This window comes from Orcinus orca, chromosome 1 (genome assembly GCF_937001465.1).
Source record: "Orcinus orca chromosome 1, mOrcOrc1.1, whole genome shotgun sequence".
Taxonomy (NCBI): domain Eukaryota; kingdom Metazoa; phylum Chordata; class Mammalia; order Artiodactyla; family Delphinidae; genus Orcinus; species Orcinus orca.
The window spans coordinates 20,302,347-20,328,651 of record NC_064559.1 but is presented as its reverse complement, the minus strand read 5'-3'; the positions used below and the strand labels follow the sequence as shown (position 1 = coordinate 20,328,651).

The window sequence follows — 26,305 nt, the reverse complement described above, 5'->3', positions numbered from 1 at the left end:
TTCCATTGATCTATATTTGTTTTTGTGCCAGTACCATGTTGCCTTGATTACTGTAGCTTTGTAGTATAGTCTGGAGTCACGGAGTCTGATTCCTCCAGCTCCGTTTTTTTCCCTCAGGACTGCTTTGGCTATTTGGGGTCTTTCGTGTCTCCATACAAATTTTAAGATATTTTGTTCTAGTTCTGTAAAAAATGCCATTGGTAATTTGATAGAGATTGCATTGAATCTGTAGATTGCTTTGGGCACTATAGTCATTTTCACAATATTGATTCTTCCAATCCAAGAACATGGTATATCTCTCCATCCGTTGGTATTATCTGTAATTTCTTTCATCAGTGTCCTATAGTTTTCTGCATACAGCTCTTTTGTCTCCTTAGGTAGGTTCATTCCTAGATATTTTATTCTTTTTGTTGCAGTGGTGAATAGGAGTGTTTCCTTAATTTCTCTCTCAGACTTTTCATCATTAGTGTATAGGAATGCCAGAGATTTCTGTGCATTAATTTTGTATCCTGCTACTTTACCAAATTAATTGATTAGCTCTAGTAGTTATCTGGTGACATCTTTAGGATTCTCTATGTATAGTATCATGTCATCTGCAAACAGTGACAGTTTTACTTCTTCTTTTCCAATTTGTATTCCTTTTATTTCTTTTTCTTCTCTGATTGCCATGACTAGGACTTCCAAAACTATGTTGAATAATAGTGGCAAGAGTGGACATCCTTGTCTTGTTCCTGATCTTAGAGGAAATGCTTTCATTTTTTCGCCATTGAGGATGATGTTTGCTGTGGGTTTGTCATATATGGCCTTTATTATTATGTTGAGGTAGGTTCCCTCTATGCCCACTTTCTGGAGAGTTTTTATCATAAATGGGTGTGGAATTTTGTCAAAAGCTTTTTCTGAATCTACTGACATGATCATATGGTTTTTATTCTTCAATTTGTTAATATGGTGTATCACACTGATTTGCATATATCGAAGAATCCTTGCATCCCTGGGATAAATCCCACTTGATCATGGTGTATGATCCCTTTAATGTGTTGTTGGATTCTGTTTGCTAGTATTTTGTTGAGGATTTTTGCATCTATATTCATCAGTGATATTGGTCTGTAATTTTGTTTTTTTGTAGCATCTTTGTCTGGTTTTGGTATCAGGGTGATGGTGGCCTCACAGAATGATTTTGGGAGTGTTCCTTCCTCTGAAATTTTTTTGGAAGAGTTTGAGAAGGATGGGTGTTAGCTCTTCTCTAAATGTTTGATAGAATTCAACTGTGAAGCCATCTGGTCCTGGACTTTTGTTTGTTGGAAGATTTTTAATCACAGTTTCAATTTCATTACTTGTGATTGGTCTGTTCATATTTTCTATTTCTTCCTGGTTCAGTCTTGGAAGGTTGTGTCTTTCTAAGAATTTGTCCATTCCTGCCAGTTTGTCTGTTTTATTGGCAGAGTTGCTTGTAGTAGTCTCTTATGATGCTTTGTATTTCTGCGGTGTCTGTTGTAACTTCTCTTTTTTCATTTCTAATTTTATTGATTTGAGTCCTCTCCCTTTTTTTCTTGATGAGTCTGGCTAATGGTTTATCAATTTTGTTTATCGTCTCAAATAACCAGCTTTTAATTTTATTGATATTTGCTATTGTTTTCTTTGTTTCTATTTATTTCTGCTCTGATCTTTATGATTCCTTTCCTTCTACTAACTTTGGATTTTATTACTTTTTCTTTCTCTAGTTCCTTTAGGTGTAAGGTTAGATTGTTTATTTGACATTTTTCTTGTTTCTTGAGGTAGGCTTGTATTGCTATAAACTTCCCTCTTAGAACTGCTTTTGCCGCATCCCATAGGTTTTGGATCGTCATGTTTTTTTGTTTGTTTGTTTTTTAATTTTATTTATTTATTTACTTATTTTTGGCTGTGTTGGGTCTTTGTTTCTGTGCGTGGACTTTCTCTAGTTGCGGCGAGTGGGGGCCACTCTTCATCGCGGTGCGCAGGCCTCTCACTGTCGCGGCCTCTCTTGTTGCGGAGCACAGGCTCCAGACGTGCAGGCTCAGTAGTTGTGGCTCACGGGCCTAGTTGCTCCATGGCATGTGGGATCTTCCCAGACCAGGGCTTGAACGCGTGTCCCCTGCATTGGCAGGCAGATTCTCAACCACTGCGCCACCAGGGAAGCTCCGTCATGTTTTTTTCTCATTTGTCTCTAGGTATTTTTTGATTTCCTCTTTGATTTCTTCAGTGATCTCTTGGTTATTTAGTGACATATTGTTTATCCTTGATGCATTTTTGTTTTTTACGTTTTTTTCCCTGTAATTGATTTCTAATCTCATAGCACTGAGGTCAGAAAAGATGCTTGATATGATTTCAATTTTCTTAAATTTACCAAGGGTTGATTTGTGACCCAAGATGTGATCTATCCTGGAGAATGTTAATTAAGTCCTGAAAGCAGTGTGTGATCTCATTTGGAAGACTTTGGGCTTTGGATGGATTCAAGTCCCAGCCACATGGGTTCAAGTTCCAATCAGGGTTTTGGCAGGGATCAAGTCCCAGTCTGGGTTTAGGCCAGGTTCGAGTTCTGGCATGTGGGTTCAAGTCCCAATTTGAGTTGCACGGTTTCAGTCATGTCTGCCAGCACCCACTATGTTTCAAAAGTGGCAAGTTAACAAGTAAGTTTTATCACCCAAATTTATTAATTTATAAAATGATATTTTAGAATTAGAAGGGAATCTAATGAAATCCATCCGTCCATCGTACTATTAGACCAATGTGACCAAAGGAAGTAAGGGGGATTTGCTTTATTTATGGGAAAGAAAGGGAAGAAATAGGATTAGGATCAAGATCTCCAAATTTCCTGGTCAAGTTCTCTTTCATGTGTCATTGTATACAAATGCAGATTATTTTATAGTCAAATTAGTTGAATTACTGGTAGTTAAGTTTCCTTGCTTTATGTTGACAAATTATTCTTCAAGGGAATTTCAGTCCTGACTATGATTTATTCAAACAGATAGAATATCTCCCTTTCAATAGTAATTACCCTTGGGGGGAAAAAAGTTTCATTACTAAAATTGTTCAGGTGTTTATTATACAGATTGAAATCACAGATATTTGAAATTGTACAAATTGAATTTGAACAGGAAGTCTGTCCATCTGTAGCCTTAGCCAGGGAAACAGTTCCTTGATTATTGGAAACAAGATAATAGGCGGGCTCATTTTGGAAATGGAAATGCTATTTGGGGATGGAAACTATCAGTGTAATCAAACATGACCACTGTAATTTTGCCACAATTATTAACAAACCCTTTCACTTTGTACTTTTTAGTGGAGAAGACAAGAAATGGATACTGTGGGAAGAAAAGCATAAAGGGTGCTACAGATTTTTCACTGAAGTGAAAGAAGAAAAAAAAGATTCAGAAAAAAGGGTACAAATGAACTCATTTACAACACAGAAGTAGAGTCAAGGATGTAGAAAACAAACTTATGGTTACCAGGGGATAAGGTGGGGGGGAGGGATAAATTGGGAGATTGGGATTGACATATACACACTACTATATATAAAATAGATAACTAATAAGAACCTGCTGTATAGCACAGGGAACTCTACGCGATACCCTGTAATGGTCTATATGGGAAAAGAATCTAAAAAAAAGAGTGGATATATATATATATGTATAACTGATTTACTCTGCGGTACAGCAGAAAGTAACACAACATTGTAGAGCAACTATATACTCCAATAAATTTTTTAAAAAACTGATTCAAGTTAAATTAATGCAATGACGGTATTTATTTTGCCCTTTTCATCTTAATAATCTAGATAAACACATTGATACAACCCACTATTATTAAATGTCTGTTATGTGCCAGTCATTGTTTCTGTGTGGTAAAGGTGAAAAAAACAGAGTTTCTACCTTTCAGGACTCACAGACTAGTGGAAATAAGAACACTTATGCAAATAACCAAAGCTACTAACTAGAATTTAAGTAACTGCATAAAATTATGAGTAATAAGCGCTTATGTCTTTGGAGGGAGATGAAAAAATGCTACTTGAGAGAAGATCATTTAATCTAAATATTGAATGTGAGTACAAGTATTCTTTTGAGTCAGGGAAGAGGAGCATTTTTACACAGAAAGAACAGTATGGATATAAGTGTAGGCAACAAATAAAGCTATTTGGCTATAAAAGAACTCAATTTAGAAGGTCTTTTTACTTCAGATGGCAACTGTAATGAATTAAGATAAAATTGTGTTCAATTTTCTATTCCATAATGAATTTTGTCAATCAAAAATATACTTTCTGGTTAGAAATTCAAAGATCTTAACTGTAAACGAAAAACAAACACTTCTGTAGTGACAGATTCAATTCAGAACTTTCAAAATCATCCGGTTACACAGGCAGCCATATAACTAATAGCAATGCATAAAAACAACCCCAATCCCTTATAAAGTTACTACTTGAAAAATCATGCAAAGTCAATTAATTCCAAAATGGGTGATTATTTTGCATAAATAACATTGAAGTAATTTTCTGAGTGTGGCAATGTATTTAGCAGAATTTGGTTCATAAGTCCCACTCTTAGAGACTTAAGTTATTGTTTAATTGTTTAATTTCCATTCAAACATGTGAGTTAATTAAACAGTACTTTGTCAATATTCATTTCAGTCTAGTTTATGATTGGCTGCATAGTTTTCTATTGTTAATCAGTCTGGAGACAGAAATCAAGGTTTCTAAGAAATGTGCATACTAAAACATTGTGTTCCTTTCAAATTTCCCACCAGAAAAATATTTAGAAAGCACTATATTAATTCACTTGTCATATTACTGCACTGAAGAATATTCAAAATTTAATAAAACATTTAACTTGACAGGATAAACATTAATTTCCTTAATCTGTTGAATTTTGTGGTATGTGAATATATTCTAATGTAAAGAACACTCAGAAATTTTGTTTCCTCATGCATAAAATAGATAGAATAAATTCCCTGTATACTTGAGCAATATGCAGACATACACACATCTATTAAGGTAAAATAAGTTCTGTACAATTTTTACAATGTATTTTATTCTCTATATATGTCTTTGTGTTTAAATATGCTCTAGGGAATTTGAGTTCCCATAAATCATTATAATTTTTAGAACAATGTTAGATTTGTTCCCCTGTTTGGAAAGATACATGGAAATTTTCACTTGTCAGATTTTGCCTTAATGTTTAAATTTGCTAGGGCTTTATTCAAAAACTCAAATAAACATGCTTTTACTAATGTGTTACTAGGAATCCTTTATTTAGAGTTTAAAGTCTAAGTTAAAATATATATTAATAATATCAGATGTCTCAGCCTGAGTCCCATCACCACTACTATGGTCTCACAAATAGAGATTTTAAAAGAACAAAGGAAAAAATATGTTACCCCATTTATTAGTAAATAGAACAATAGTAAGAGTCGGTGAAGATGCTAGGTAACCAGATCCCCTCAATCACTGTTTAACCCACACATCATCATGATGTTGTCTGATCCTCAGAGGCTTCAACAGTGTTTATAAACTTTCAAAATTTCAAAAAGAAACCTCCACCAATCTCCAATTGCTTGATGATCTTTATTATTACTTGATCAATTCCTGAGAAATGCAAGTTAAGGTAAAACTTCTTATCTGTTGCCGGGTGGTAATAGCTCCTGACAACAACCAAGTCTGTGTTTTGAGAGTCAACCATAGATGCTTAACAGATGTTTGTCTTTAGGTGTCAAATGTTCCTCCACAGAGTGCTCTGCATCTAGTGTGTGCACACAGAATACTATGTTCTTCTTTTAAGTCAAGGAAGCAGCGAAGATGCCTGTGGTACACTAAGTGTAATGCTAGGTACCTAGCTACATAAGTTAATTAGTGTATTCTGTGTGTGTAGGTAGTGTTAATTATTGCAAAATTAAAACTCTTGAAAATGTGTGAGGAATCCTCACCACCATTGCTGCTTTGAACCCGTTATAATGCTAATTTTTCTCAAAAAGTGGAGTGGATCCACTCCTTTTTTCCCACTCCTTCTTTCCCACTCCTTCACCCAAGGAATGGTTATATTACCAGTCTATTGGAGATTGAAAATACTTCCTGGGGCATATATTTCACAAGTTCAACTACAACCAAAGATGTCAATCTAAGGATTCCTGGGGTAGAAATAAGGAGAGAGAATCAGTGCCTGAAATGAAAGGGTAGGTTTATGAGATTTTAATAGGATTTATTTTAACAGTTATTATGGGAGAAGAGAAAACAATCTGGATACCTCTAGAAGTTAAATTTATCTTTCATGAAATAATAGAAATGGATTTTTTAAATAGTTTTAAATATTTAAAAAATATTCATTATACACATAAAGCAGATGTTTACACAATTAGTTAATGGCAAAACTGGAGACAACAAAAGAGATTTTAATTTATACACATAAATTATACGTTAGATAGTAATCAGATCAAAGGAAAATAGTATTAATAATATGGTCTCTGAATTATTCCGGCTTCCACGATAAATCTTCTAAATTTCTAATGGGATTTGATTACATTTTACACATGATTTATCATAGAGAATAAAAGCAAAACTGTGATAATTATGTCTTTTAACCACTAGCTCTATATTCCCAGTACCCAGTGTATCACTAGAGTATATATCTAATCACCCTTTTTCCAAATCAAAATTTTAATTTTAAACACATAAACTAAAAGAAGGAAAAAAATCCAAGATTTCAAAGAACAAGTTTTAAACAGCTGTGTAAGAGCAAGATAATTAACCCATTTTTTTGATCAGTGGAGGAAGGTAAGGCCCTGTGTTGACAAAAGACACTACAGATTTCTGTAGGTGCAGAAATCCTATAAAATTGGTATCATTCTTTTTCAGCTTTTAAAAGTCTTTTCGAGGTAAGAAATAAATTGAGTTCAGATCATATCTGTCAGAACACTGTTTCAAAAAATGACTGAATGTTGCATTCTCAGCTCTGCCACTAACTCTAAGGCTTGCTATTGCAACTGTGTTTGTCCAGTTCTGTCATTTAAATGTTGTCATTAGGTTGTGATAGATGAAAAGAATTTTCAAACTGTGTTCAGTTCCCTGTTAGTTTTCCCTCATTCAGAATAGTTTTCTATTAATTCCAGATCAGCATATCTAGAGACTTTTGTCCAGATATTTATTTTGTTGTAATTGCAATTTGCCTCTTCTCCTATGCTCTTTTAGTGTTGGCATCTCACAGTTTAAGTAAAAGCCAAGGCTAATACTTGTAAGTACAATGAAAGCATGCATACAACATTCTGTAGGATTGACTGCAGCAGAAAATTATTCTTGTGTGTGTTCTGAGTCACAATCCAATATATAACTATAGTGTAATAAAATTATAGTTTTTAACCTGGGTAGGCTGCCATGTGACCAACTTTCTGTTCCATTTCTAAACCAGAACTTGATTATCAAAAATCAAGAGTTTATACTGAACACAATCATAAGAAGATAACAGAAAAGAAATAGACCTTAGTTTCATATTTTATGTTTTCTTATAATGATCAATGATGTTTGATGTAATCTTTCATGTTTTACTAAATATAATGATAGTCATAATCAACTATTTGTACTGAGTTAATTACAGTACCCATTATGAGTCCTAACTGCTTTATTATATACAATTTTCAATAATGCCATATATGTATTTTTGAATAAAATAGCATGATGCAAATATGCACATGAAAACAGAAGAAACAGATTTGGAGAAACAGGTTTGAGGCAGGCCAACTAAAGTCCTAAGAAACTTTGCAACAAGAAAGTTAATGCTTTAATTATCCTGATAAAAATAATAAAAGCACTAATGCAGCTAAAATAACATGTTGAATTCCTAATATATAACAAAATATTAGACTTAATGAATGGCTTTACCATTTAAAAAAGTGGAAGTACCGCAAAAGGAACCTTTAACAAAATGAAAAAACAGCCTATGAAATGGGAGAAAATATTTGCAAATGATGCAGCAAACAAGGGATTAATATCCAAAATATAAAAACAACTCATACAACTTAATATCAAAAAACCAAACAATTGAATCAAAAAATCAGCAGAAGACTTTTTTCTAAAGAAGCCATACAGATGGCTAACAGGCATGTGAAAAGATGCTCAATATCACTAATTATTACAGAAATGCAAATCAAAACCACAATGAAGTATTACCTCACACCTGTCAGAATGGCTATCATCCAAAAGTCTACAAATAACAAATGCTGGCGAGCATGTGAAGAAAAGACACCCCTTATACACTGTTGGTGGAAATGTAAATTGGCGCAGTCACTATGGAAAACAGTATGGAGTTTCCTTAAAAAACTAAAAATAGAACTGCTATATGATCCAGCAGTTCAACTCCTGGGTATATATCCAGAAAAAATAAAAACACTAATTCAAAAAGATATGTGCACCCCAATGTTCATAGCAGTACTATTTTTAATAGCCAACACATGGAAGGAACCCAAGTGCCAATCAACAGACAAATGGATTAAGAAGATATGGTATATATGTATGTATGTATACACACCCACACACACACACACACACACACACACTGGAATATTACTCAGCCATAAAAAAAATGAAATATTGCTACTTGTAGCAACATGGATGGACCTAGAGAATATTATGCTTAGTGAAATAAGACAGAGAGAGAAAGACAATTACTATATCACTCATATGTGTAATCTGAAAAATACGACAAATGAATGTATATACAAAATAGAAACAGACGCACAGACATAGAAAACAAACTTACAGTTACCAAAGGGGAAATAGAGGGGTAGTGGGACAAATTAGGGGTACGGGATTAACAGATACAGACTACTACACATAAAACAGATAAGCAACAAGGATTTACTATATAGCACAGGGAATTATACCCAATATCTTGTAATAATTTATACTGGAATATAATCTGCAAAAAAGGAATTAATCACTATGTTGTACACCTGAAAGTTACACAACATTGTAAATCAACTACAATTAAAAAAAAAAGGTGGATGTAGCTTGTTTACATGGTGTATAAGGAAAAGATGGGGTTACCAATTTATGAAAACAAGGATAAAATGTGCAAATTATCAGGGAGAACAGTGCAATCAGCACTACGTGAACAGAACATGTGGCCAAACTAAGACAAAAAGAAGACCATGGGATGGGACTGGCATTGAGTTTTAACAGGGCTTGCTGAGGCTGGCTGGTTTAGTGTTCTGTATCTTTAGTTGCTTTACTTGGGAGCAGAAAACATAAGGGTGTTGGGAAAACACCATAGGGACTAACATGGCTTCCATCTTTTAACAATGTCATTCCTTTTTTCCCCAGTCATCCATGAGCTAATTTGAATTACAGAAATATTCACTGAAAAGAAAAGGGACTACATTAATACAATTCTTTGTATCCGGATAAAAATTTTGTTACTCTATAAAACAAGTGCTTTGGTATTTTCACTTTTATGATACATATTAATATAATATGATAATTTTGGAGTAATTTTCTAAAATCTTCAGAAAGTTATGCATAATGATTATCTTTTTCCATGTTAGAAATATCTCCATTTTTTCATATTTCCATATACACACACACACACATATGATTTAAGGGATTTCGGTCAGTAGATATTATGAAAAGAAAACAAAACAAAAATGTAAACTAGTACATTTTAAGGAACTTTTTATTCTGATCCTACCTTTTCACAAAACTTCAGAAAAGGTGCTTTCAGTTACTTTGCATTTTTTTTTTTACAAGTTTGTATTTTTCTCGGATTTATATCTGATACTGTGCCCTTCGACCCCAGTCCAAATCCCACTAAGATCCAGCTTAGGTCCTGTCTTACATGTTATTGTTTTGCCCTTCATGATTTTCTTCTTTCTTTGTGAATGTTTCTTGGAAGTTCTTCCAAGTCCTCCAAGCTTTTGTTTACATACAGTCTTAGATTACTCTCATTTCTAATTTTGGGTATATTCAGCATTTGGAATAACCATTTATGAAGAAAGGTGGCCTCAATATTCTTAACATAACTCATGGTCTAAAAAGGCCATTCAGAATATTCACTTCCCTCAAGCTCCACCAGATTTTTTTTAAAGTTCTTTGAACAGTTTACCGTTATCCAGGGAGCAAAGAAATAGTTTTGGTTACCTTTTAAAGAGGTATCACCTAAGATTACAGTGTTCCCACTTATCAATTTGCTTTTCCACACTGATCTCTAACTTGAAATTTTCAGGCTGTCTAGAAGGTCAAGTAACAAAATAGCACTATTCATTATAGGGAATATCACTCCTGCCCTTTCGTTTGGAGGACCCTGCTGTTCCATAGGTATGACAGCAAAAAGGGGGGCATGAAGGCTCCACCTGCCTCTGACTTTTGTAAGCTTCATTTCAGTAGAAGCAAGGATTAATGGAGAGAAATGTCTCATCTTTTGAAAGCATCTTGTTAAAATTTCACAACTCAAAAAATGGTATCCAAATATTCCATTTAAAGAACCTAAATTTTAAAATTAAAAAATATATAGATTATACATTCATTACAGGCCTGAATCATTAGAAATTTAATGACTCTCTTCTCTCATGGAATCATTGGGCTTAACATGCCCTTTTATATCCTGTTTCCAAGATAACTCAAGCATCTGCTTTATGACAGGACTTCAATCTGCATGGAGTCAAGTGTGACTATTCTGTTTCTTTTTATAGAAAGGATTAATTGTGTTTTACATCTTCTGAGTGACAATTATCCTGAAAGATACCCTTCACAATTCCTATCCTCTCCAGGCTCAGCAGGGTGACAACTGATGTTCTTACAATATCAAAATCTGACCTATAGGTCCCTGACCTGAACTGATATATGAGCAAAAAACAAAAAATCATTGTATGGGAATCATTATACACTTTGACTCTCTTTATTTCATCACAATAGCCTACTCTTGCTAACACACTCATAATGTTAGCCCAATGTTTTAACTGAGAAAATACAAGCATTTCTCATTCAAACATGAAAGTTAACTACTTAGGTGTTTATGATTTTGGAATTAAATTCTAACCACTAAAAGCTCATATGTTCAAGACTAATTTTGGTAATTCCATAAGATAATATTGTACTCACAGTCACTTCATTAATATGCCAATGACATTAAATCGCCTGAACAATTTGCTGCAATATGTTTCATAAAAAGAATGGAATCTATTTGTTTAATCTTCAAGTTTGATTTCTTTTCATTTACTTCATACCTGCTCATTTTTTTCCAAAAGTTTTTTCCCTATTATTTTATTCTTTGTGATTTTTTTCTCTTTTGGTTCAGAAACAATGTTTAGTCAGGTTATCCTTTCCAAATAGATTTTTCATCTGATTTTTCAACATTCCTGCATTTCACTCTGGTCACTGTTCTTTTTAGTCTACTGATATCTTAGAAGTATGTAACCATATCTTGAGCATATGTGGCTCAGAAGTTGTACTACAATGGTTCTTTATATCCTTCCTAAAAGAAAACTGGAGACATTCTTCAAAGTTAGAAATCTTAAAGTCTTGTACCCTGCTTTGTCCGATTCCTTTTGTGAAATTCCAGGACACTGAAACTAGTATCAAAACCATTTTCAAACATTATGTATTTTGAAAAAGAAATTTTTTTCTCAGATGTCACTATATATCTATCTGAAAAACCATAAAGTGATACCCAAGATAATAGAACTATTAAAGGAATCTGGGGCTTAACTTTCCTTTTTTTCAAGCATAATATAAAAACAATATCACAGCTGCGATTCACTGATGAATTTATAATACACTTACCAATTCATTTTTTTCTAAAGAAACATTATTTTGCCAAGAGGCAAAACTAACCCCAAAAACAAAAAACAAAAAATGAGAATTCCAAATCTGTAAATTAAAAGAAAGTCTGAAATGTTTATTTCTTAATCAAAAGAATCATTTGGGCTACAGTATGAAGGAAGATCCTGTACCAAGTAAAATAAATTTAACAAATTCATCTATATCTTTATATTGGACTCCCATACTATTTTTTCAGGGAAAACACCTAGATTTGACATTGATCCACAACACAGCTGGATTAAATGGGGGAAGGAAAGGGATTGGTGGAAAATGTATGTACCCAGTGGAATCTAGGTGGGAGGAAATAAGTAGGAGGCTACTGTTATTGGAGAAACTATGAGTTGTGTGTATATGTGGTGCAGGTGTGTGGACAGGGAATGTTCCCTGCCCTTCCAGTAAACAAAGAATGTTGCCCACCTTCCCAGTTCTAAAAGGATCAAGCCATCAGCCCCTGCAGCTGCCCGGGACAGTGTGCCCTGATGGGAATTCAGAATGGAGAAAAACAGGAAGCATTCTGTGCTTTGGATACTGGCCCTAGATAGATTCAAATCTAAGGAATAATCTGAGTGAACCCAGATCTTTGCATCCTCTCATACACAGAAAAGCACTGAAATCACTAACTTGAGGTGTCTGTTCTTTGTCATTAGCAATAATCTTGTGATGTTTGATTACAGCAAGGGATCAAAAATCACAGCAGGAACTCCTATATATCCTGGCTCCTCCCTTACCTCTTCAGAGAAGCTCCTAAGGGATATCTGAGAGGCTGCCGCCTGTGCTAGAATTCTCAGTAAGATCCCGGAGTACAGCTTAACTCGCAACTTTTAGGTTGTGAGTTTTTCTTCAGTCAACATGTGTGTTCAGCTATAAATTAAAGAAATAACAAAGTTTGATTCTATTTTTTTGAACTATTTTTTGCCAGTCTATTATAAGAGTTGGAAGAATTAGACTCTGGCCTGAAGAAAGTTATGTAACAAATAGATAAACACACAGAAAGAAAAATGTAAACTAGAGAAATTAGAGGCAGTATGCTAAGTATAGAAACCTAGAGTGGAAAAAGTGGAGACAAAGTATACTGAGAATAAGAAAATGATTAACAAAGATATATTACCTAAAGTGACTTAGACTAGGAGAAATTAAGAGAAGATACAACAGAGCTTCATAGTGGTGAAATCAGCATATAAAATATAGGCCAATTCTAGATTTACAAATGTCTAATTTTGATATCAGTTCATGTGTCTGATAAAATTCAGTGACCAATAAAACTTATTTTCTTGCTCCTAAAAGCTGGAGAAACATCCATTTTATTTATTTATTTATGTTGTTGTTGTTCTTGTTGATATTCCTAATTACATTATGTATTGTATTTCTGCTAATTTTTTTCTTTTTCCTTTTCCATGGAAAGGCATTTTACTTTAAATATAGCAGTGTGTACACATCCATTTAAAAATTGTATTTGTTTTCTTCTTCTCTTGGAAATCACCCAAAAGAAAACAGAAAAATGAGAAACAAAAATAAAATGTCAACTTTGAAGAAATCAACAGATATCTAAAACTCTGAATCCCAAAATAGGAGGAGAGGTTGTTTCCAAAACTTTTTGAAGGTCAAATAGGTGCAGGAAAATATAGATTATCACATCCATGGACACAGATCTTGAAAAAGCTTACAAAACACACTTGTCAAGTAAGTAGTACACCCTGAAGTGGAAAGCAACCATGTTTCTCTTCAGCTGTGGAAATAAAGTGCAAATACCCAGCCATGAGACTTTGCTGGGTTGGTAGCTTGATATGCAGGAGTGAAAAAGCCACACGGGCTGTTTATGTGTCTGGACAGCAGAGCGGGGAGAGCTACTCTGGTTTGAGAGCCCTGTGATGCTACCCTTGACTGGCTGGGGAGACCTCATTCACACCCGAATAATCCTAAAAGGGAAATTCTAGTAACCTGGGAACATGAACCTGAATTCCGCCCCCCACCCCCCATGAAGAATAATCTGGTTCAAAGAAGAGCAATAATTCAATAGAAACAATAATAGACTGATAAAAAGTAAATATAATGAATAGGACAAAGAATGAAGAAAGAAAGGAATGAAAAATAACCAAAGGAAAAATACCACAAAAGTACTGCTGTAGATCAGATACAAATCATCACAAAAATATCACAATTGATTATAAAACTATTGAAGCAGTCATGTTAATACAAGAGCATTAAACATTTCTTCATGGTGATGAAATGGTGAGAAGGAAATGAAACAAGAGTTGTTAAAACTCAGAAAATAAATTAAATTTTAAAAGTCTCATAAAAATAAAGACTAAATTGGAAGCAGCAAAAATGTAAGACATTGCTAAAATCGCAATAAGAAAACACAGAGGACAAGACTTTAAAAACTGAGCAAAATAAAGTACGAATAAACAAAATACAGAGCAAAATACAGAGAAACTTCAAACAAGCAGTAGTTTTTCAAACAAGATCTAATACACTCAACTAGCATCTACCAACGGGTCCAAATAAAATAGTGAAACGAGAAAAAAAAATTATATATTCAGTTAAAAAAAAACACAACTTTTCAGATGTCAAAAAACACTTGAATTTACTTCTTTAAAGAGAACACTATATCCTAGGAGAAGCTGACCTAAAAGTACCCACTGTAAAATAAACCCTTTAAGTTAGCTGAATTTCAAATTTTATATAGATATGAATGCTTTGGGCAGCCAGGAAAATAGATTTAATTCATCTATAAGGTGAAAAAATAGGCTGACCTTCAACCTCTCCACAGCAATACTCAATGTTATAATGATCAGGAAAAACCACCTATACAATCTTCAAGGAAAGAAAGTGTGACATAATAAATTTAGAGCTAGCCAAACCACTATTCAAACATGAATGAAACATGGACAAGGGAGCAATTATTTTTTAACTTACGAGAAACCAGAGTTCCTAGTAACTTCATTTGAACTGTAAGTTCATTCTGAAGAAATTCTCAGGGAACACATATTATCCACCAAGAGAAAAATGGCAAATGAACAGCCAAGGGACATTAAATCTGTTTCACTAAAAGTAAAGGAGGTGTTATGCTTACATAATGTGAACATAACGTGACTTTTATAAGAACAAACAAGGAAGAAGTATAAAGTGATGTGTGAGATATTTTAAGTGTGCTGATTTCCAAATTTTTACTAGCTGGAGTAAAACATGTCATTTAAGTACATAAATTACATAATAATAATGATAATAACAATAATAAAGCTGGAAAGTAGAAAGTAATGGTGGAAATGACAAATCTAACAGAAAAAAGGAAAGAGTCTTCTTTTCATCATGAAACTGTGCAAGCCCCTGTGTGTCTTTTGAAGTAAAATGCTGACTCAGGAGTTAACGATGGGAAATGTGAAGATGTAGAAACAAAGAACAGCTGCTGGGCTGGGAAACTGGTAACAATCTAGACTCTAAATCCACCACACAGCAGCATCCCAGTTCCCCGAAGGATACAGATAAAGGCCTGACACACATTCCTAAGTTGTTTTTATAGGAAGCAGACCCCCTCCAGATGAAAACTGCTGACCACAAGCACAGACCCTAGACCGGTTGAATCCAGAAGGCTGATGATGCTTGAAGCTTCACCTTGATGCCAACTAATCCAAGAACTGTCCACAAGCTGACCACGCCCTGCTCCTTGAACACCAGAAAACTCCTCACTACCCCTTCCAGGGTGGGTCACACAGTCTTGAGGGCATTAGCCTACTGTGGCCCCCTTTGCCTGGCAAAGCAATAAAAGTTACTCTTTTCTACTTCACCCAAAATTCTGTCTCTGCATTTCTATTCGGCACCGGTGAACAGAGGTCAAGTTTTGGCAACAATCAATATCTTACTGTACATTTCAAATTTTGAGCTTTATACAAACAATACCCATCAAAAGAAAAGAATAAAAATAAATGAATGAACAAATCATAAACAACTAATTAAATAAATAAAAATAAAATTCCTGATTTGAGCTGGAAGGCAGTGTATGACAAAAGTTCCTAGATAGTCAAATAGATCTTAGGATTTCCTAATATGAAGTATCTCAACACTTATGTAACATTCACATGCTACTAGCAATTACACAAATATCAAGTTGTGGTTCACAGGACTAACGAAGTCGCTCTATTATTGTAAATTGAAATGTGTTACTAACAATGCACAGTCAAAAGCAATAAGGTATCACTACAAGCACACCTGCATATTCACTTATTTTGATTACCTATATTTATATTCAGATACCATTTTATTTTACTGTATGATGAAAATATTAGAATTCATTAAAATGTTACCTTTGTGCAATTGCTCATGATACTTGTTTTAAAATTTTCTTTAGGCACTTTGCATACGTATATAAGAATTAGTTTAAACTAATTATATTTTTCTCCTTGATTTACATAAGGAAAATAACACTTTCCTCTAAAAACATGTTATCATCACTTTCACTATATGTATGACAAAATGCACTTGGATTTCCCTTCTTAGTCTCAAAATTTTGCGAGTAAATTGGCATGTCAAATAAAGCTATGTTTTATGTGTTGACAACATGGGAGCTATTTCCTGGAAACTAACTCAATTCTATTTTTCTTGTGTGCCAGTAATATAAATAGAAATTCTCTTTCTGAAAATTAACTTCATATCTAAATATACCAAAACTTATCTTAAAATAGAGTAAAAGGTAAAATAAAAATGATTTTCAAATATTTCAAAGCTTTAAAATCAAATCTGGAGCCTAAACTCACCTGGAATAAATGCATATATATGAATAACTACGTGTAGGTCTGCTCATTTTCGAGGCTCCTTAGAGCTGTTTTCACACGTATGACTACCTCTGCCCCCTTGTTAACAAGGTGTTTTACAGCTTATCAGATACTTATCTGATGTCCTTAGGATGATTCTCTCTCACTGCCAAAGTACCTGATTCTCAGTTTTTATAATACTTATGTTTCTTCCCTCTGTGAACATTTCAAATATACGCAATTACCAAACCGCAATTTAATCAGATGCTAAACTTCAGTTTCTTCAAAACTGATATATTTCCATACATAACCTAGTAACACACTAAGAAAATTAAGTAGAATTGAATAGCATCTATATTTTGAAGAAAACAATATAGAAAAAAGAGAAAATGCAGTAGTTTTTAACCCTAGTCCATTTACACTTAAAAACTGCAGTGAACTCTCAAAGGAGCAATTGTAGAAATAAACTTTTTGAAGACAGAAATGAACAAAATGTCTCCTAAATTTTTCTTCATTAGAGAGTTTAATTTATTCTCAAGATTAAAGCCATAGTAAAATTAGCCATAACAATTTGGCAAGTTAAAATTTCCATCCCTCCAACTTTGATCGAGTGGTCAATAATAAATGTCAATATTGATACTAAAAATTACAAAATTTATTCATTTAATTAAAACGGCTAAAACTATTTGATAGTCTTTGGATAGTACTTACAAAACAGAGAGACAGAATGTTATAAGCCTTTGCAAAGTTTTTACTCAGCAGGTACTTTTATGAAAAAGAAAACTGTAACCAAATTCAGTTATTTGGAAAAGTTTAACTATGGCAACAACACATGAAGTCTACCATCATCCTAGTTTCTTCTTCTACAAATTGTTAAGAGTATCATCAGGTTGTATTTTGGAGAGTATTTACACTACATAACAGAAGTAAGAAAAGCAAATTGCATACCGTTCCTAGAGAATTCTCTTGCTTCACTTTCTCACTCTATTGTCAACTCTCACTACAAATTTGGACTGAAAACCTCAGTAAAAAATAAGGAGCTAAAATAAGCAGCACTGAACGTCTTACAATTTAAATTTTGTGATTAATAAAACAAAGAATCTCATTTCTTAAGATATATAAATGAAATAATGACTTTTGCAAAAACATATGAGAAATGGATTATATCATTCAGTAAATATGTATTTCCCTTCACTGTATCAGGTACTACTTTTGTGCATGAGAGATATAAAGGTGGATTTGAAATTGCTGCCCAAATGAAATGTACCTACCTGTGTAGCCTTATTTTGAATAAGAAAAAAAGTTACTTTCTAAATTAAAATAATACTAATCAATTAATCAAGAAAGATTATCTTTGGAATAATTTTCTTAGAGAAATATGCATTAATCTCAAATGATCCTCACAACACTCACAAAGTTGATAAAATGGTCAAACAATGGCTCAAATCTCCTACAGTACATTTTGTAATGGCAAGCTCAGACACTGTATAAGTTCTATAATTTTCTTAGGTTTGATTGAGAAAACACAACATATCATCTTGGTTTTGTTTGAAAGAAAGGCAATGGTACAACTGAATTAAAGGGATCAAGTAATAGACTCCATTTCTTTTCCCACATCTTTCCTATTTTGTTTTTGCAGGAAATTATTTCCACACAGATTTGTAGCTTGCTTCATTAAGATACCATTATATCAGAAAATATTTTTATAGTTATATACAGAAAATATTTTTATTTTTTAGATTTAATCATAGATTTTGAAAGCTCAGTTCACTAAAGCATGTCATTTCCTAACAATAATGATAAATCAACACCTTCTAGGATTAAAACATCATTTACTTAGCCACTTGCATTAAAGTCTTTTAAAAATTATTCTGTACATGCTTATAGGACATATGCACATATGGTTAAAATATACATGGATAACTAAATCAATCAAAAAATGTACTGGCTATATTCAAAAATTAGTATTCATATGATTGAATTAAAACATAAAATTGTTAGGAAACGTTCAATTAAAAAATAATCTTGTGTTTTCATTGGTGCATTTTTTCCATTTTATATTATTCCCAAAGACTTTCTATTCTTGTGAGATAAAAGTTCACTTTTAACTCATGAACTTTATGTTAATTTCCTCTATATAAAACTAATGGTATATCAGTCAGGATCTCAGGAAGCATCAACAAGCAGAATATTATGAACTGTTGATCTGCCAGTTGAGAACTAAAAGGCCAAGTGGGAATACGGGGGGTAAATGGCGTTGGTAAATTGCAGGAAGCTGCTCCTACGCCCTAGTGCCGGGGAACAGTGGAGAACAAAGAGAAAAGTCTGAAATCATTTCAGCTGTAGCTTGGAGAAGGGTCCCGGAGAACTGAGGTTCAGACTGCTGAGGAGGGGTGGATGTGGATGGCAGGGTGTCTCTGAGGGGCAGCAAGGGGCTGGTTCTGGTCAGGTGGACCACCTGCTCCTGGAACCAAGTGACAGGAACAGGGGGCAAAGGGAGAGGAATGCGCCATTCCTTCCCCAGCATCCCACTGTCCCTTTAGAGCCCTCACGCGGCATAACCTAAAAAGATGCCAAAATCCCAAAGATCATCCATGTTGTCACAAATGGCAAGGTCTCCTTCTTTCTTATGGCTGAATAATAATATATATATATATATATGTATACACAAACACCACATCTTTAGCCATTCATCTATTAACAGACACTTGTTTCCATACCTTGGCTACTATGAATAAGGCTGCAATAAACATGGGTGTGCATATATCTCTTTGATATCATATTTTCATTTTCTTTGGACATATACCCAGAAGTAGGATTGCTGGATCATGTGATAGTTCTATATTTAATGTTTTGAGGAACCTCTATCCTGTTTTCATAGTGGCTCAACCAATTTACATTCTAGTAAGAGCAATGAGGTTTTCTAAACAAAACATTTTGTTAAATTAAAATGCAAATAAAATAATGCTGCTACACAGGAACTCAGATTTGATAATGGCAGGGAAGACAGTAGAAGATACAGGAGAGCTAAAGTATTTGATAAAATATTAAGAGAAAAAGAAAATATCACCTATATTCAGAATGAGAAAGATGAAAATCTTTCTAATATAGCCTTTTAATTTGTTATTTATATAAGTTTTATGAAATTAATATGCTCATATTCTCATTTATTGTTCCACCAATAATATTATATATTTCTTTACTGCCCAGTTGGTAAAATAAGATCATTAGTACCTTTAATTTTTCAGAAAATCCTTCTACCTTCCAACTTTTAGCAGCTAATGCTTTTACATTATAGAGACAGACTTTGGGTGATTAATTTTTCATTACTTCCACAAGTGAGTGTCTATGTTGTGCTACCCACTGTGCAAGGTGGTAGGTATGTAAAATGGAGAAGGTCAAGTATGAACCTTTAATGAGATTGTCAATGAATCAAGTCCTTTTGTATTGTTTCAGCCTGTTTGCATATTTCCCTGCGTTTTCCGTGGTTTTGATATGTGTTCTGATACATGGATAGTTTAGAACTCAAATTACAGTTTAGCCCGGTACTGAAATATCACGTTTTTCATGATGAAATTTCTGCTTGAATTTTACCCATTATCAGTATTGGAATTTCAGGGTTCCAAAGTCAAAGCTATTTGGAATTGTTTGTTAGTATTAGAGGTCATCTTCATTCATGTGTTTTAATGACAATAATTGACTTCTATGAACACTTTGAAAGTTTAAAGTGAAAAGGAAATCTAGCACCAAACTTATTTGCATTTCTGGCAATATGTCCTTACTATTAAAGGGGAGAAAATAATATTTTATACAGGTATTGTAAACAGTAGTACAGTTTAGTTGCATGTTTTATTCATGAATAAAAAGAGGTGGGTGGTAGTGAGACACAAGACCACAGTGGTCCAACAAATTCCAAGCATTTGCTAGGGTCATACCTTGTGCTTTTCTAAATAAGCTCAACATCAGGGAAGCTACAGAGGATCAGTTCTCCCAAAAAGTTAGTGCTGAGACAGCTAATCTTAATAAGCATAGAAATCTTGAGGGGTATTAAGGGGAATTAACCAGTTAATCAAAAAGCCCAGCATGAATGAGGGTAGCTTAAAATCTGAATGGTAATTCCCTAGGAGAATCCCAAAATAAAATTTTATCCAGATTTCCTTGTCTTTAAGTACATAAAATAATTTTGAAGTAAAACAGCATTTTAAAAGCTTTAAACAAATAATTTTATCAAAAGAAAAATTACAGATGAGTCCAGAATTTCAGAAAGGTTACACTGGAAACTTTCCAGCATCTATAGAAAATCATAGCAAAAAGGAACATGTGAAATAAAAAGAGAGAATACAGGCTGGGTAGCGATGAAAAGAGAAAATTATGGGAAATGAAATAGTTTCCTACGGGGACTGACGAATGCACAATTTTGAATCCATGCTGTTTCCAAGATATTAAAACTGAATATGGTACATCTGCTCTTCTGCGTCAGAGATAACATATCACAGTGTGAAGTTTCATGATGATTATGTGTATTCAACTGTTTTTTCTGGATATTGCTATTCCTTTGCTTTTTTTCATTATCTGAGAGCTAGAAAGGCTGCTTTTAAGGAACTAGTAAAAAAAAAAAAAAAAAAGTAAAGCAATCCAGGTGACACCATAATGAAAAGTACGGCAAAGTAAAAATCCCATATTGGAAAGTAGGCTGGTATTCAGACCTAGGACTGATTATGTTGTTGGATGACTAAATACTCCGGGGTAGTACACTCCAGCTGCTGACGTGCAGTCAAACTGCTCACATACTAGTTCAGCTATATATCATTTCTCTTTTTTGACCTCAGAGAAACTACTGACCTGAGCCCTTATTCTGAGTTAAAGTTATACAGATACAGCAGACAGTGGAAGGAGCAAGGTATGACAGGCATATATATTCAAGGCAAAATGACATATAACAACATATAAAAATATGTTACAATACTGTACCATGAAACCATCAACTACCCTGAATAGAATTATGAAAACATAACTGTTTCTGTTTCCTCTGACTTATAAAAAATAAAACAGAATTTTCTCCAAGCCAACTTAACAAGGGGAGATTAAAAAATTGTCTAGGGCTTCCCTGGTGGCGCAGTGGTTGAGAGTCCACCTGCCGATGCAGGGGACACGGGTTCGTGCCCCGGTCCGGGAAGATCCCACATGCCGCGGAGCAGCTGGGCCCGTGAGCCATGGCCGCTGAGCCTGCGCGTCCGGAGCCTGTGCTCCGCAACGGGAGAGGCCACCAACAGTGAGAGGCCGGCGTACCACCAAAAAAAAAAAAAAAAAAAAAACACACAAAAAACAAAACAAAAAAATTGTCTAAATACTTAATCATAATAACCAATTTACTTTTAAGTAAAATGAATGCAGAAGAGGTAATTTTGTGATAGAAACATGATGCCAATTAAGTTTCAAATAACATAGAGCAAGTGTAGTTCTCTTACCCCAGCACACATATCCAAGCCAGGGAATTTAGATTTCCGTGATCATGGACAGAAGCTTATTATTAAGGTGTTTTTCTCGTCCCTTAGTCTCTTCCCTGAAATAGAATTCAAGTCTCATGCTGTGACTCTGCAATATTGTTTCCCTGCAAGAAACGATTTTGTTCTGCCTCAGAGGCAATATGTTTTTATGCTTAATTCTGCCCTGGGTAGCCACAATGCTTGTTTATGTCCTTAATGTGACTTTTAAAGAAATTAATTTCCATGAATCATCAATAAATCCTGATTCTAGGATCTAATTCAGTTACAAGCTGAGGGAAAAAAATTACGTTTTCTTGCTCTATCATGTGTTTACTAATCGTGATTAAGCAGTAGCATTTAATCACGTGTGGAGATATACAAATATATCATTTTCATATTTCAGCATAACTTCAATTATATGCTTTTATTTAAAGTTTTGTCACTAGCTTCAGATCAGTTTAGCCCTAAGTATAGCTAAAGAATTTACACTGGCAGTGTAATAAAGTTATGCAACTGAATTTTATCTTTTGAATAAATGCAAAATAAAACAAAGGTGTGTTCAAAGGAGTGAGAAAAATGGTGAGCTCCAGTGGCTCAGGGGAAGAGAAAAAAATCCAGTGTCCATCATTAATGATTGACATCATTGTTATATTATTTTTCATAGTTCACAAAATAGTGGGGTGATCTGATGAAACCAATCTATATTTCAGAGTAAGTGATAAAATTAAAGTGTCAAAATTTGCATTTTGAAGTTAAAAAAATTAAATTAGAGAGGGGTCTTGAAGAAAAGCTGCCTACATCCAAGTAGAAAGGATCATTAGATATTTAGTAATATTAAAAAGAAGTTGAATAATGAGGAAGTTCTACATAAAGAGAGTTTCCTTTTATTTGGAGGAAAGAAAAGAATCTGAACTAATTTTAAAAAATTCTTAATTTAAAAATGTGTTTAGTGTCCATCTGAATATTAACTGTTCTCAAAGGTACTTTAGTTTTGTTAAAAATATATATGCTTATAAATATTAAAGCTATAACCACTGATGACTCAGCTTTGAACAGTCTAGCAAGCATCACTATTCTTTATATATTCAGCTAAATCAATAAACATATATACATTTATGTGATTAATCTTCCAAAAAACTATTATATTATGCATGCTGCACTGTAAACTATTTCTCAAATTTGCCATGGTCATTTTCCATATCAACAGATACTTTCCTGCATCATTATTTATACTGTTTCAATAATATTCAAAAGAATATGTTTATGGTATTTTTCTTAGCAATCTATTGACGAGCAATATATTTTTTCCAATTTTGCTATTATAAATACCCCAAAACAAAACAATTATTCAATATTTACTGAGGATCTGACTTGGCCTTATCCAATGACTGACTTCTATGGTCACACATTTAGACTCATCATAACAACTAATGCTTTAAAATTTCAATACCAAACATCATACACTCTGACCACCATATTGTATGTTTCTAGCAAATGCTCTCCATTGCTCTGGCTGCAATAATCCTTAATTCATGAAGCTGAACACCACTGGAGGAAAACACAGACCCACTCTGACTTGTGTTGCTTCATACTCATGATCAGAAACCAGAGTAGGCTCGTAACGCCATCTAATATATTCTTCTTCCTTGGTTCATTTTCTTTCCTCTGCTCCTAGACAACTTTCATACTTTGATTTGCTTAAATCTTTACAACCTCCTCCCTGAGCTTCAATCTTAGCTAAAGAGCTGGGCTCTCCCTTCACCCAGAAAATGGAAGCAATCAGAAAAGATGTTTTATAAGTTTCTACCACATCAGTGCTCTGGGTCATCAGTGGCCTTATACCATCTTCTTTCCAGTTACTGTGAATTTACTGTTTAAGCTCTACCTTTGCACAAGATTCCATCTCCACTTGCCTACTCCAGGGCCTTGCTCCTACAGCTTGTATTCTTGCCCTCTCCCTTGCATCATCCCTTTTTTCCACTGTACTGGAGCATACACATCAATATACAGATATTATTTTATATTTTTCTCTTTTACAAACAAAACAAAGCTAACAACAACAAAAACCAAAACAAGAATCACATTGCCCAATTTCTCTTCTTGACGGAATAGGAAAATTCTTTAGTTGCTATCTCAAGTTCCTCTTCCCCACTTCTTCCTCCAATCAAATTTCTTCCTGCACTACTCCTGAATTGCTCTTGCCAAAGTTGCCAATGATCCCCAAGAAGCTAAATTTGGTAGCTCTTTCACAATTCTTATTATACTTGATTGTCACAGGGAATTACTTTTTGCTTCTTAAAATACTTTTCCCCATGGCATCCAAGATGCCACATCAACTGACTTTCCCTCTTTCGTTTTGGAAACCTCTCACTGCATTTTTCACATTTTTCTCATTAACCTACTTTCTGAATGTCAGATGACCCAGAACTTAATCCTTAGGTGATTTAACCAGCATTATGGTTTTAATACAATTCATTTGCTAATGACCTGCATATGCATATCTCTAAGCCAGACCTTTCCCTAAATTCCAGTTATATTTAACTGCCTACTTCAATACCTCACACACATCACATACAAAACTGAGATCCTGGTACTCCAAACTCCCAATCCAGCTCCTGTAGTTATTTCATCTCAGTTAATGCCAACTACATTATTCCAATTGCTTAGGCCAAAATATTTCTTATCATCTTTGATTCCTTTCCTTCTTTCACTCCCTAGACCTAGTGAACAGTAAATCCAGATGATGATATCCTAAATATCCTATTTATCCTAACAACAGTAAATCCAGGTGATGATATCCTAACAAGACCATTTTCACTCTTCACGCTGTCCTCACTCTAGAAACCAGTCTCTTGACTACACTGTTGCAGTGGCCATTTATCCAGTCTTCTGTCTCAGCCCCCCAATTCTCAAAACAGCTACGCAAGGATTCTTCAATATACGCAAATCAATCAACGTGATACACCATATTAACAAATTGAAGGAGAAAAACCATATGATCATCTCAATAGATGCAGAGAAAGCTTTTGACAAAATTCAACACCCATTTATGATAAAAACCCTGCAGAAAGTAGGCATAGAGGGAACTTTCCTCAACATAATAAAGGCCATATATGACAAACCCACAGCTAACATCGTCCTCAATGGTGAAAAACTGAAAGCATTTCCACTAAGATCAGGAACAAGACAAGGTTGCCCACTCTCACCACTCTTATTCAACATAGTTTTGGAAGTTTTAGCCACAGCAATCAGAGAAGAAAAGGAAATAAAAGGAATCCAAATTGGAAAAGAAGAAGTAAAGCTGTCACTCTTTGCAGATGACATGATACTATACATAGAGAATCCTAAAGATGCTACCAGAAAACTACTAGAGCTAATCAATGAATTTGGTAAAGTAGCAGGATACAAAATTAATGCACAGAAATCTCTGTATTCCTATACACTAAGGATGAAAAATCTGAAAGTGAAATCAAGAAAACACTCCCATTTACCATTGCAACAAAAAGAATAAAATATCTAGGAATAAGCCTACCTAAGGAGACAAAAGACCTGTATGCAGAAAATTATAAGACACTGATGAAAGAAATTAAAGATGATACAAATAGATGGAGAGATATACCATGTTCTTGGATTGGAAGAATCAACATTGTGAAAATGACTCTACTACCCAAAGCAATCTACAGATTCAATGCAATCCCTATCAAACTACCACTGGCATTTTTCACAGAACTAGAACAAAAAATTTCACAATTTGTATGGAAACACAAAAGACCCCGAATAGCCAAAGCAATCTTGAGAACGAAAAACGGAGCTGGAGGAATCAGGCTTCCTGACTTCAGACTATACTACAAAGCTACAGTAATCAACACAGTATGGTACTGGCACAAAAACAGAAATATAGATCAATGAACAGGATAGAAAGCCCAGAGATAAACCCACGCACATATGGTCACCTTATCTTTGACAAAGGAGGCAGGGATGTACAGTGGAGAAAGGACAGCCTCTTCAATAAGTGGTGCTGGGAAAACTGGACAGCTACATGTAAAAGTATGAGATTACATCACTCCCTAACACCATACACAAAAATAAGCTCAAAATGGATTAAAGACCTAAATGTAAGGCCAGAAACTATCAAACTCTTAGAGGAAAACATAGGCAGGACACTCTATGACATAAATCACAGCAAGGTCCTTTTTGACCCACCTCCTAGAGAAATGGAAATAAAAACAAAAGTAAACAAATGGGACCTAATGAAACTT

The 26,305-nt window shown here is 34.1% G+C and overlaps 1 long non-coding RNA gene across 1 annotated transcript in view; it reads right to left on the bottom strand.

Annotated features, from left to right (window-relative positions):
* LOC125964201 (uncharacterized) overlaps window positions 1-16,772 on the bottom strand; it is a 343,736-nt gene extending 326,964 nt beyond the window's left edge. The window contains exons 1-2 of the long non-coding RNA XR_007476937.1: window positions 16,564-16,772; window positions 12,541-12,673 (exon numbers count right to left, since the gene is read on the bottom strand). This is a non-coding gene — a long non-coding RNA (uncharacterized LOC125964201). The remainder of the gene's footprint in view (window positions 1-12,540; window positions 12,674-16,563) is intronic.
* Window positions 16,773-26,305: the final 9,533 nt, after the last annotated feature.